Below are 13,838 nucleotides of genomic sequence, written 5' to 3'. Positions count from 1 at the left end.
AGACACCGGGTAGGCTCAGCAATGTGGGGACCTTTCCTCAAGAGCAGGGTAACTGTGCTTCTGGAAATCTCAGACTAACAGATCAATTCCTCCAGTCCTTTCAGATGAGATTTCCAAGCAGGAAAATTTAGGGTGGAAAACCAGGCATACAACAGCTTTTCTTAGGCTGTGTGTTATTCCTCCCCAGTAGTTTTTGACTGGCTCTGGGAAATGACTTCATAAAACCTTTCCCTGAGGTAAAATTATTCCTGCAATGCAGAGATGCAGAAATCTGCGAGAACCCAGTAGATCCTACAAGGCATTTTGCACCCGATTGCATAATAACAGAAACATATGAGGAATATGGAAAGCATTCATTAGGGCATTATCCCATGGCCAGCAAAGTTACTGTCAGGGATCTTACATCTGAACAGTCCTTATGATTGAACATTTAGATCTTCTATGATTCCTCAGGCAGATAACAACAGATAATAGCACACATATCATGAAGTGACTAGTGGGACTATCAAACTTCTTGTCTCACTACCATTTATATGGTAGTGGATCACCCATCCTTTTCTTATATGCATGTGGAAGAACTAGCATGTTGAAACCTGTTGGCACTACAGCGACATTATTAGCAGTATTACTACTATTAACCCTACTAACGCTACTAATATGTTAATGAGTCATATCATTAATAGATTAAGAATGAATTATGTACTGAGGTAATGTATGTCACACTGATTTCAAGTGAAGATCATCTGCAAATGTTATTCATGCCTTACTGTATTGTGGGGATGTATTTCTCTGCTTAGGAACCACTATTCTAGAGAAATGTTTGTCATTGCTCCTGTTTTCCTAGAATTTTTCCACAGAATTGCAGTCCATTGAGTTGTGCTGCTTCCTTTGCTGTTGTTTTGGTTAGTGAAATAAGAAAGGACCTAATTCTATATTTTTTGAGCCCCAGAATTTCTCATTTCAAAAAGAAATGGAAAAATACAAAAAATACAGACGTAGTCCTCAAATGTGCTCTTTTAGATAGTAGGGGAGAGACAGGGAAACATGCCTGTTTCTGACTCTTGCAATTTAAGATAAAATTCCCTAAGAAGCTCCTTTAGCTCTGTGATATATATAGTCTACCTACCGTGGCCTAGACAATGCTTCTCCAGCATGCGTTGTATAAAGTGATATTCTTCCAGAATATGATTTATATTTTGTGGATTGGTTTGAATTTTGATGTTATGATTTAATTTTTGAAGGAACTGTGTTCCCTTCCAGGGGAAATTCTTGCTTAAGAAAGATAGAAGGAAAGGAAGACGGGGGGGGGGGGGGGGGGGAGAAAAAAAGGAAAGTGAGAATGATAGAGGTTACGATAGTATTACGTTACTGATTGCATAAACTGACAAAACAGCCTACTGTGACTTGGAGAGTTTAATTTTGTACATTTTGGCAACTTCTTAAAGCAGAAAATGAGAGCAGTACTGTCAACAGGGCTTTTGATATTTCTCAGTGTTTATACTAGAGATGAAAGTGCATTCTGAATTAGGTTGGAAGGCAGCAGGCCAGATTCTGACTTTGGCGACAAGAGGTGATAAACATTGCAGATTTACCCCCCTGTAACAGTGGGTAGGGAAGGGTTCTCCCAGTCTACAAAATGTGAGGTTTCAAAAGTTATTCCTATTCTTCTTGAAAGATACAGAATCTTTAAAGGTTTTGATTTTTTATTTTTGTATTACCACAGTAAAACATTAGATAGCCAAGTCACTCCCTTGGCAGATGGGAGACCCTGGGTCATGTTCTTGTTCTTTCTGGTTCACTGTTCTGGCCTCTGGGCTGCAGAATTGATCTCACTGTTTCCAGCAAATATTTAATTACTTATATCCAATATGAAATGACTCCTCCAGGAAAGCAACATCCAAGAATGGCCTCTTGCCTGGGGGTTAATATACCCCTCTTGGATTTAGGAGATCCAAGTTCAACTCTCTGATCTATGTCAGGCTTTCATACGTAGGGCTTCTGTGCTCCTGCTGACTGCCGAAATCGTTGGCTGCTCTGGGCAGATTTGTTTATGCATGTTTTGACCAGAAGTTTCCTTCTGGACCAGAGAAACCTTTTCCCAGTGGAAGTTTTGCTAAAGCGAATATGTGTAAACAACCAAAAAAAACCATGGGGGGTGGGGGGAACAGACAAACTATCCGAATCAAATCTCTGAACAAATATGCGTTACAACATGCCAGCAATTGAAATCTGATTCTGTGCCATTGTCACGTTTTGCTAAGAATTAATGGAAACAGCAATGAACTGTGATGATGATTAGCCAGCAAGAGTGATAGCTGTCAGTCAAGTTCTGCCACCCTTACTGATGTGCAGTATTTCATTTCAGAGGCTGTTGTGGCTGTTTTGCTGGACCATGCCTGAATGGGTGCTGTGCCGTGCTCCTCTCTGCCTCCAGCAGTGCTATTAAAGGAAGGAGGGAGTTGTGAATTCCCGCAGTCTTTGGTAAGGTACAACTTCCTTCCTTGCTCACAACTAGTGAGAAAGGCTTCACCTCTTCTCCAAACCTTCTTGCCTGTTTATTTATAGAGGCCAGTATCCAGACAGTATGGGTAATGCTTCAAACCAGACGCGGACCTGGGACGTAGGTTGGTCCAACTCAGCTGCACAGTGGGGTTTTTGTTGGGTGGAGGCATCTCAGTGTCCTGTTCAGGACATAATATCTTGCCTCTAAATAAATGGTCTGCCCTGCAGGGTAAGGTGATTCTCAACATGAGCGAGGCTGGTGGGAATGGGCTTATAAAAATATCTGAGCAGTGGAAGAAAATAACTACTGTTTTCCAAGGAGATGCATTTTTCTATTTTAATTTTTGTAAGGCTGTGATAAAATAAATGTTGTCTATGATGTAAAGCTGAAGGGTTGACCAGAACTTCCTTTGTGGTCAAGCTCTTTTTTTTATTGATTGATTTTAAGTTCTCTAAATTTGTCCAGCTCGCAAGTGCAGCGGTGACTTAAGTTATAAGAGAATGTTTGTGTGTCTTTAAGGAAAAATACAGTGACCCCCTCCTCCACCTTGCCCTTCTCAACCTTGCAAGGAAACCTATGCGTGGCCAGAATATTTTTTCTCTCTCAGTGGGAAATGTTGATTAAATATTCAGGAAAAAAAAGAGCAATTAACCCCTTTAAACCCCTAAATCCTAGGATTTTTTAATGAGAAACTACTGAATATTGGAATAGTTTAGTAATTCTGGCTGAAAATTAATTAACTTGGAGAGGTGGGATGTCAAAGCTCAAAACCTTAAGAGAAATGTCTTGGGAAAAAAACACTTTTCTGTTGATTTTAAAAAAATGTTGGGAGAGAAAATTTCAAGCATGTGTACAAGAGCTTTCCTGCAGTCGCATTGGATGAGCAAAGCTGAAGCCACATGGCTGTGCCGCTGAAAGGCACGTGAGTGTCTTCCATGCTATTTTTATTTTCTTTCTGAGCTGGAAATACTTTAATTTGTTCAGCTTTTCAGTTGTTCTTCACACCAGGACAGATAGGAGGGTTTGCGCTGGGATCATTTGCATGGTAGAGTCCAGTCTTGCCACATTTTCTTGATATTGTCACTGCTGTCAGCCTCTCTATGTCTGGGCATCAACCTCCCTCTGCACTTTTGAGGTGTATGCGTTGCTTAGCCAGTGAGCAGATGCCTATATAGCATGACAGGTTATGCACTTTTTGGTCTATACGCCTGGGTTTCCAATCTGTGGAAAAACAGGAGAGGGAGAAATGCTTGGGTCTTACTCCGGCAGGAGTTGGGACACACTCCAAGCAGGCATCTGTGCTGAGGAACTCACAAGTGCTTTGAGTTTCCTAGTCTGGATGCCACCGGGCAGTTGGGGAGAAGGAAATCCTGGGGCAGGCAGAAAGAAGGACTGAGGTAAAATTTCCCCTCGTATTACTCCATGCTGGTACATACTGCTTTGCTGCTGACTCGGCTTAGTTCTACAATGTGCAAATCTTGTGCGTGGAGGTACAAAATAGGAGATGGTCAGGTGAGATGACCAGGTTATGGCAAGTCTGTGACCCAAACTGCAAAGCTCAGCTGAACTCCATGTAATGAAGTCGCAAAGTACTCAGTCCTCAAGTAAAATGAAAATTATTCATCTTCCTTCAAAATCCATGCCTACTTACATAGCCAGCTTTTGAACATATATAAATGAATCTGGACATATAAAGTGAAATCCAGATAAGAGAAAAACAAGCACAATGAAAATGGAAGAGCGTTGCAAATCCATGTAAACCCTGCACGACATTTATGTTCAGCTTCGATTCCCTGGGCACTTTGGCTGTTTCTGTAGTGCATTCATTGCTTAGTGGCTCTCTGGCTTTTCCGTGCTAGGGGAGTGATCCCCAGGGATCTGGCTGGGTCTTGCTTTTAGTTAAAGATATAGAGAAGAGATAGAGGTTTGCAATCTTTGCAAGGTTGGAGAGGGAGCAGGTGGAGCCACGTTTTGATATCAGTTGAGTTTATTTACACCATTTAGGATGTGGACTTCTCTGCCTCGTTTTCCCCCAAGGAAAAGAGATACAGAGAAGTTAAAACTGCTCTTGTGTATGACTGTAGTCAGTCAGCAACAGAATCAGCCATATAGGTTGCCTGTGGGGGTATTTCTTGGTATTGGCTCAGCTCAACTGTTGTTGAGGTCAGTTTTTCCAGTGACTCTGTAATGGGAGTGGAGGTAGACCATTCCTCATCCACATCCCAATTGGCGAGGGGCCCTTATGATGCCAGGAGTACAGCTTCAGAGTAAATTAGAAGCTCAGAAGACAAACAAGGTAGTTTTCCGTGGCACTAGGGAAAACAGCTAACAGGAGGAGAAGAGATTTCTTTCCACAGACTTTTTAAGGGTATTTTGGCATGCAAGTGAACCTTTCCTTGGGTCTCTTGCCAGCAGGTGGGAACCTTTTTAAGTTGTCCTTTTATTGAGAAGGGCTGAATCGTCTGCCCTAAAGCATCCCTTAATGCAATTAAAACCAGCAGTACTGCTTCTCCAACACTGGGGCCTCCGATACTGGGAGGGGAAGCGGTGGCTCCTCTTTGAAGTCCCACCTACGTGAACATCAGTGGCAGGACTTCAAAGGGAAGCTGCTATTTCCTGTTGGAGCTCAGCCCTGGTGCTCAGCACTGCTAACAAAGCAGTTGGACTGGTTGTAAAGGCACTGATCCAGCAGAGCACCTAAGCACATGCTTAAGTCCCTCAGGACTTAACTGCATGGTCTGCTGGGTTGGGATTCAGCTGGGCTGGAGATTGGACTGATGGTTGGGGTTACATCTCCCAGGTCAAGATTTCAAGGAAAAGAGCCATGTTTAAAGGCATTTGGGGAGCTGAGAGGAATAGTGAGGAGAGGGCAAGTATGCCGTGTTGAAAGAAACAGTGTTGGTATGGGGAGCGGGAAGTGTAAACTGCCTTCCTGATGTCCCAGCACTCTTCCAGCAGCAGTCTGGTTTTGTTGATATTCAGCTTCTCTGGGCCTTTCCTGGTGTCACCCACCTGGGCAAAGGGATGAGGTCCTCAGTTCCTCTGCATTCAGTTTTTTCACAAACTGCTTGATGGGTGCTGCAAATCTGGCCAGCCATTCATAACCCAATGACTTGCATCTGTGCAGCGGCAGGAGGTGGAAATATCATGAGCAATACTGCTGAATTTAGTGAACAACCTGGAGACAGGCAATGGGCTGCATAAACTAGCAGCAGATGCTTGTTAATCATCCCTTGAATTCAGAGCTAGCCTAAATCAGCATTGTTCAGTTTACATTAAAGTTGCTGCCCAGCTGAGTATCTGGCCCAATAAATAGAGTTGTAAAGACAGGAGTCTCTTTGCAAACAGGTAAGAAATGCTAAAGGCACAATCACCTCGCCCCATCTTTTGCTGAATAATACTTTATTTCTGTATTAGTTCCTCTGCTCTCTGTGAAGCTACTTGCAGAGTAACAGATGGCAGAATTGAGACTTATTTTTCCAGCAGGTATTATTCAGGTAATTCACATAATTTGCACCAACTCATCTTCTCCGTTGTTGTCTCCAGGCTACAGATAGACCTTGTGGTTGTGATCTGCAGCTGATCCACAGGTGCAGATGTGCCTAACCGCACTGCTAACCTCATTCTCAGCATTACTTCACCTCCTCTCCAGTAGCAGTACAGCATGGCAGCTTCTCCCCCATCACAACCTACATGAAGCCCCGTGGTTGCCTTGTGTGCAGCAATTAAAAGAAGACTGGGAGATGTTCCATGCTGGCAGCAAGGGTGTTTGCAATTGGAAAGGCTGCTCTTCTCTATGGAACAGACATATCAGATTAAACATGGTACTTTGTAGGCTGTGGGAATATATAAGAGACAAAGCCTGAGAAATCCCTGTAGTTTCCAGGTCCTGCTCCCTGAGGTCCTCCTGTGCTTCGGATAGCACAGTGTGTCAAGCCCCGTAGCAGACTGCAGTCTTCCTCTGCTTTGGTGTTCTCCCTCCAGTTTGGAGTCCTGGGGGAACCCGTTGCCTGCCTACTTGCTAATCCTCCATCCCAAGAAAGTGATATGAGAACAGTGTCCTGGAGACTGTCACCTGGGACATCATGAAAACATCTACAAAACTCTTAGGACACTGTGTTTAGATTAGTCACCAGCAAACTTATGCCTAGATATTCAGATTCCCCAGAACAAACTTCGGACATATCTTCAATATACAGATGCACACTACGTAGTTAGTGCTGACCAAGGCAGTAAGATTTACTCATTTCTGTGCTGACCTGCTCTGTTCTGTGCCCATAGTCCTGTGGTACTGCTCTGAGAAGGTAAGGCCCCTTTGGCTCTGCTTGTTTAGTTTAGTTGTAGGATGCTACTACAGTGCTAATACAGATGTTACTGTTAGCACTGCATGATATGTCTATGGCATATTCTTTGTGGGCTCAGGTTGGTGTCTCCACTGTGTGGTTTTGTGTGACAGTCTGGTTTGGAAGTAACCAAACACAAAGCATAGATGCGCCCTTCTTTGGATAGTAAGGGCTGGATGGGCCAGTCTTTCACAAACGTCAGTATGACTCATTGCTCATGCCTCAATGCTCTGTGAGGGGTTTTTGTTCCGGAAAGTGAGTGTGTTCACTTCACCTGGAACTGAAGCTGGCGACCTCAGAGACTGTTGAAAAAGTTCAAATTCAGCTTTTTTTTCACCTTGAAAATTCACTAGAACTAGCTGATGTGATTTCTTAGAAAGGAAGTCTTGTTTTGTAACTGAGGTTTGGGACTAGCGTTCAAGAAAACTGTGTTTAGCTCTTGGTTCTGACACTGGGTGGCCCTGAGCAGTTCATCTGGTCTCTTTTTTTCCTTTGGTCTCCCATCTGTAAAATAGGCTGATAACTCTTCACCTGTCCTGCTATTAACCAGCAAGTTCCTCAGCTAAGGGGATATATGTCATTACGTGTTGCATAGGTACTAGCTTTGCTCTTGAGCAGCATCCTCCTGTGAAATGAATAGATTAATGTTAATAACCAATCTAGACAGGACTGATCTTTGGAAATGTTTCTTCCAAAGGCTATTTGGATTCAAAGAAGGTGCATTTTGTTAATCTTCTTCATTTGTGTGGTTTCTACCCATGGGTTAGTACTGAAAGGGTTTTATCCGATCCAGGGTGTACATGCAAATATTTCTATTTGAATAATACTGGAGAATAAATTTAGAAATGTTTAAAGAGGGTATGAATACCTCAATCTGCTAGGTGGAAAAATTACTACTTCTTGTGGGTAACCCAACCTGTTTAAGTTGCTAAAAACATACCTGACTCAAAAAAAAGAAGAAGGAATAGCTGAAAAGAGAGCTTTTAAAAAAACCAACTCTCTTCAGATTTCTAGTTTCATATTTCAGTGTGCAACAGTATTTTCATAACTGCAGCTTTTTTGGGCAGAGGTGGGGGAAATTAGAATATATTAAAGAACTCTGGAAACCACTTTCTATTTGTAAAACATGTTGTGTGTGTATCATAACACCTACAGTACTTGTAGCTCTGCCAGATTGTGCATTGACTGCCAGAATTTTCCTTGCTAAATGACATTATACTACTTTGTGGGTATTGAAAACAAATATTTTGAGGGGAGGGAGCATTCTCATCCACAAAACATTTGTCATACTTGCAATATTCAGTCATAGTGTTTTATCTGAAAGCTGCTGCATTTTTCAGCTACCTACCATAAGTCAAAGGATAGGTTTAATGAATGTTTGTGTGCTCTACAAGAGTTTATTGGTATGTATCTTTTGCAATATAGCAGCCCGTAGGGGCTCTGGAGGAGCTCAGGGCCTCATTACACTAGGCACTGTATGATCACATAGTAGAGGACAATGGTTGAAGTTGAAAAATACGGTGGTTATCTTTAGAAGTCCAACCACAGAACAGTTTTCCCCACCCAAGCTGGTGATGGGAGGGATGCAAGATTGCTGGGCTGAGCGGATGGAACTGACCTACCTGACTTCACCTGCCATACTTCGCGCTAGCTCATGGGCGTTGCAATGAGGAACACCGGTGTGATAGCCGATGTCCGGTGCTGGCACTCAGGAGGTGGGAGAGGTGCCTTGCTGCCCACATGCCTATGGCTGTGTAGGCTGTGTAATGCTGAGTAGGTTAGGCAAAAGCTACACTGTGCTACCAGATGCACATGTACTGCAGATATCTCTAACCAATTAAGTACAGGTAGCAATAACAGTAAAGCGGCAGCAGATTAGACATGCCCTGAGGCAATACCCAAGGTCCCTTACACACTTGTACATGCTGCATTGCCAAAGCTTCCCTGCTGTTAATCCCACAGCTAATTAACTTCAAGCTCCTGCAGGTTCTGTGTCAAATGCCCCTTCCCTCTGTGGCACAGACCCGGGTGCCTCCATGGAGAAGCCAAAGGGGCCGTCAGGCTGTGGAGAAGTCCACAGCAAATTACAGCAGCACCCCCTTCCCCTCGGTGCCTGGTCACCCTCTTGCCAGCCTGCCCATCAGAGGAGAGGGTGCACTGACAGCGCCTTCCCCACAACCCACTGTCGTTCAAGGGCTTGGCCTGAGAGCTCGGATGATTTCCTTGCATTGTTTTATTGTACAAATTGTTGACTAATCTGAGAACATGAAAAGAGCTTGGTTTTTGGAAACCTTGGTGTTACAGACTTCTTCCACAGTTTGGATTTGAAAAATCCATAGAAGCATTTGGGTTGACAGTAAAGGTTTCTGAGCTGAAAATTGTTTTGTTGTTTTTTATTTACCAAAAATGTTTTTTCTCTGAGAAAACTGGAATTTCAGGCCAGTGGATTTGTTGAAAAAGGAAAAAATATTCAGTGGAAGATAGATATACCCAGATTAGCAACAGTCCAAGAAAAATGATCCTTCCTGCTGTGTGCAATTTTGCTGACCTCAGCAGGGCTACGCATATGGGTTCCTTGAGAATACATAACAGCGTAAGGCAGATGCCAGGGTTTGAGGGTGATGCACAGATTCCCTTCTTGACATGAGACGAGCCCTGACGGATCCCACCTTTAGAGCATCCAGAAAAGGAGTGAGGAGTAGCAGGATGGACAGAGCTCCTGTACCAAAGCTGAAGAAGAGCACAGAGAATTGCCCAATGCCCTTCAATTTACTGATGTCATCAGCACATTGCAAGCTGGATTTGCTAAGCAGAGAAGGGTAGACATTTGCTGACATTTTAGATTATGTTTCAGTGGCACTCCTATTTCTGTTTGGAATAAAAGCTGTGATTAAAATGTAAGCTAATTAGTTATTAAAATCTACTTGCTTTTTAATCACAGCAGACAGCTGTGATCAGTTTTCACAGGTAAAAAGAACAAGTGTCCTGCCAGAAACTATAAAATACTTTAATCCCCAGCTATGCAATTTTCTGTGACTAGAGAGGCCTGTTGCTTTTTAGAAATAATTATCAGAGATGAATGGTTTAAAAAAAAAAAAAAAAAAAAAAAGAAGATGTTTTGGAGCCAGTTAGGAAAAATCTTCAGGAATGGACTCTCCTGCTTTTTTTACTTTCCTCCTAGAAATGATATTATCTGGGTTGGATGGGGTTGCTCTAGAGGCTTCAGGGCACATTAAAGGGTAATAAGAAGGGCATGGGGTGAGAAAAAGGTTCCTGCTGAGTTAGAGAGAGACACATGATAGCTCATCTGGGAGCAGAGAGTCAGGTTTAATAATGTCCTTGCTAAACACAGTTAATAATTGAGGTCAGGGCCCTGGGTGAGGGTAATGAGGGGAGAGTCTCTCATGTGCGGAGTGATGGTGGTAAGGACATGCTGCTTGAAATATGTGAGTGATGCTGATAGTGAGCACAGAGCAGAGTGGGGCCAGGTCCCTTGGGACCATAATGGCAGCAGGTAGGTTCCTTTTTTTGTCTTGTCTTTTTTTAGTTGGTTTAGTAATTGTATTGCTTACAGAATGGGGGGCAGCACAGAAGCCAACTAGCTTAGGGTAGTCAGCATGCTAGCTGATCAGCTATTAGGGGCCTGGTTAAGACAACAGCTTCTCTTGCTCCATCTTGTTGATGTGGTAATGTACAGCTGGAATTGGGAACTAAAGAGCTGTAAATATATATGTATATATTCCCATCAGAATTACTGGTTTTAGGTATCTGGGGGTCATTAAGCCCTCCACACATCGGAGTCCCTCCCAAAATCCAGTGTGGTCATCCTTAGAGCACTCTGGTGAAGGCAGGATTACCGTCTCCCTTGTTGTACAAATAAGAAATTGAACTATCAGAGAGCTGAAACATTTGCTAAAGTTATACAGGGAATCTCTGTTGGAACAGAGTTATTAAGCTGAGCTTTAGGTTTTTGCTCTAACTGCTGATGCTGGTCAGGTCCCATACATCTGTTGTGCTTGCATTATCTGTGTTGCCACTGACACTCAGGGTATTCACAGCAATGCTAGCAGGGGAGTTCACACAAGCTGTAAGAGACAAAATATTTGATGCTTGCATTTCAAGGCATCACTTTTTTGTTTACAAACAAAACTGAACTGTTAGAGTAGAATAAATGTTGCTTTGTAGCTGCATTTAGTTGCCATTCTTCTATGAAGACCAAATCTCTCTGAATCAAGGAGATAGTGAAGAACAGTCTTTATCTGAAAAAGACAAACTTATATAACGTATTGCTCTCTTTGCATGGCCTGTGCTTTGTGGCCCTGATCCTGGCACAGGGTGAGGGCAGGAGAGTGCCCGTTGGTTTTGGTAGGTCTGTGGACTGTGTGCTACCAGTCTGGTGCTTTCTCTGTGATGGGATTTGAGCAACAGCTTTCTGAGACCTGGCACAGCAATGGAAAGCAAGTACAACCCATCACGCTTTCTTCCACCTCATTGCAAGTTTGGAGGGAGGATTACAACCCATGTATGTGCTTTGGCTTAAAGGATGTGGTGTAATTGTGAGCCAGAACTTTGCCATTTAGTGGTAAATGCCTGAAAAGTGTAATTCTGCGAACTTCAGGCAGGGGAAAAGCACGTTTCTCAGGTTTGTGCTGAGAGGAATGGGAACATGCTGGGAGGGTGGGGAAGAGAGGCAGTGTGGTGCTGTGCTGCACTGGGATTACTCCTATGGGTTTCTGTTGCAGCCTGGTACTCCGGGCACGGCATGAGCCTGGGCCTTTGCTGCCCTGCTGTTACCTGGGTGAGAGTGCTGCTTCCATCTAGGTAGAGGGTCTGGTCAAAGGACTCCCTCTTACTAGTTCATATGTTGCCTGACAGTAGCAACACATTGCCTAGCACAGGGAGGGTCCTGTGGCCTGCAGGGGCTTCAGTGCCAGCAGTTAATAACAAATCACAAATATCATACAAGTTTTCTGACCCTTTCTTCCTTCCATAGACTTGTATTCAAGGTATGTCGTAAGGAGAGGGGGAAAAGAAAGCTTAATAAATGGCCAATTTGCATCGGTTTGAGAGTCTTTGCCTGAAAAAAGCCTAGTAGCAAATGAGCAATTGGTCAGTATGTGTAGGACTGGAACATTAGCACAAGATCTAGTAGACTGATGAAGGACTGAAAATACTTTATGAATAAGTCATTCATAACTTATCACCCCAGTAATCATTTCCTCAGTGATAACCGCTTTTTAAAAAGTATTAAGCTGAACATGGCATGGACTTAAAAATTTAAGATAAATTCGGGTCACATTCTGCCTGGTCTTGAGGTTGACTGACAGAGAGGGGGATGGCATGAAATGAGCCATTTCTGTGAGCTCTTTGTGCAAGGACTTGTGCTGAGCAACTCCCCAGGGTCCACAGTGCCCAAGGGGACATCTGTAAGGGATGCAGCAATGTACAATTCCTCTCACATCTGAATGCTGCAGTTGTCCTGTGTTAGTAAAATACTCGACACAGCTTGTGCCTAGCTGGGCCTTCCATGCTCCCCACTCCTAAGCATGGCTCCTGTGTGAAAAAATAGTATGTGGTCTGCAGAAAAATACTATACCATGAGGCTTAAGTTGATCTTAATTGCTGTGTTTCTTCAGTTGCTAGGCTTGGCTTTGTCACTGCAATAATGTTCTTTTAATGTTGTTATCATTTCTTACATGTATTAAATGTTTTACAAATGACGGATGGTCATGTCTCTCTGACGTCTGGTTGCAATGGCTCAGTTACGCATACTGCTAAAATATTAGCCAAAGGAGATGATTAAGAATTGGTGTGTACAACTAAGATAGATCTGGGGCTTCTGATCCTCTGGCTGGCTGTTCCCAGTCCTCACAGGTACTATCAGTGCAGATTATGCTTTTATACCTCTGCTAGGACTTTCTGCATTACTCCACTGCTCCCAGAGGAGAATCCATCCCCATTAGTAGTGGCGGGTGCTCTTCAAAATTACAGAGTCCCAATTGTCCTCCCTTTGCAATTCATTTGCCACATGTTTAAAAAATGAATGTAGCTATGTGAATAAGAGGAAAAGTTCAGGCAGAGGAATAATTTATAATTCTCAATAATATTGCTTCTAGCTACTGCTCTATAGTGCCAGTTCCTGCCCAACGTGGTTTAAGCAGCTAACAGCTATAAAAGTTTGTTGACCTGAGAGGCTTAGTATCAACCATAGCTACAGTCAAAGTCAATATGGAGGCTGAAAATCCAGTGCTAATAGAAAAATAGAAGTCAATATTTGGGATGTGAGTCAGGAACCTAAAATAGTAAAGTGAAACAGATGAGGGCTGTAGCTGCAAGAGTGCTGAAGGTGAAATGTTTAGATCCAAGGACCACTGCTGATTACTATCTTCCCCTCTAACAAGGTTGTTCATTCTGCTTCAGAAATTCATTTCCAGTGGCCAGGCCACCTCCCTGACCTATATTCCTCAGGCTGCCATTACGTCAGAGCCTGCCTATTTGGGGTTATAAGTAAAATCCTCTGTCTTCTGGGTGAAATCCACAGATAATTATATGTGGGGCAAATATGGGCTGGGGCATGGAGAGGCCAGGAGAAGAGTTTGGCTTAGGTCTGTTTATACTGGAAAATCCCCTTTCTAAGCCTGTACTGTTAATCTGTTGAAGGGAGGGTAGGGGGCACAGGGAAATTCCCCTGCATATGAGGCAGTAGCTGAAGGGAACAGTGATTTCACAGTGAGGATCTTCCAGCTAAGCATCAGGTGGAAAAGTAACTAGCCTTAAGTGGGGTTTTTCCTACTGGCGAGGGGCATGAGGAACTGAGAGCTCTTACCCACAAATGAAAATGGTGTGGCCTTATTTACACTATGAGTTGTGGGGAGCAAAGCCTGAGCATGCTGATGATGAATTTATATGCTTTTCAGTGAGGTGGTATTTAATTTATACAACTTTTCTCAGTTTGGTTGCAATGGACCAGATCTCTAGCAGATGTGAACTTA

At 43.2% G+C, this 13,838-nt stretch overlaps 1 protein-coding gene across 1 annotated transcript in view; it reads left to right on the top strand.

The window, feature by feature from the left end:
* Positions 1–13,838, top strand: part of BMP2 (bone morphogenetic protein 2) — a 132,202-nt gene that overhangs the window by 79,586 nt on the left and 38,778 nt on the right. The window contains exon 3 of the mRNA XM_064510017.1: positions 2,366–2,481. The gene's annotated coding sequence lies outside the window, so the exon portion shown is untranslated. The remainder of the gene's footprint in view (positions 1–2,365; positions 2,482–13,838) is intronic.

The sequence above is a fragment of the Dromaius novaehollandiae genome, chromosome 3 (genome assembly GCF_036370855.1).
Source record: "Dromaius novaehollandiae isolate bDroNov1 chromosome 3, bDroNov1.hap1, whole genome shotgun sequence".
NCBI lineage: Eukaryota > Metazoa > Chordata > Aves > Casuariiformes > Dromaiidae > Dromaius > Dromaius novaehollandiae.
Note: the sequence above shows the minus strand (reverse complement) of the source record. Positions and strands in the feature narration are given on the sequence as shown.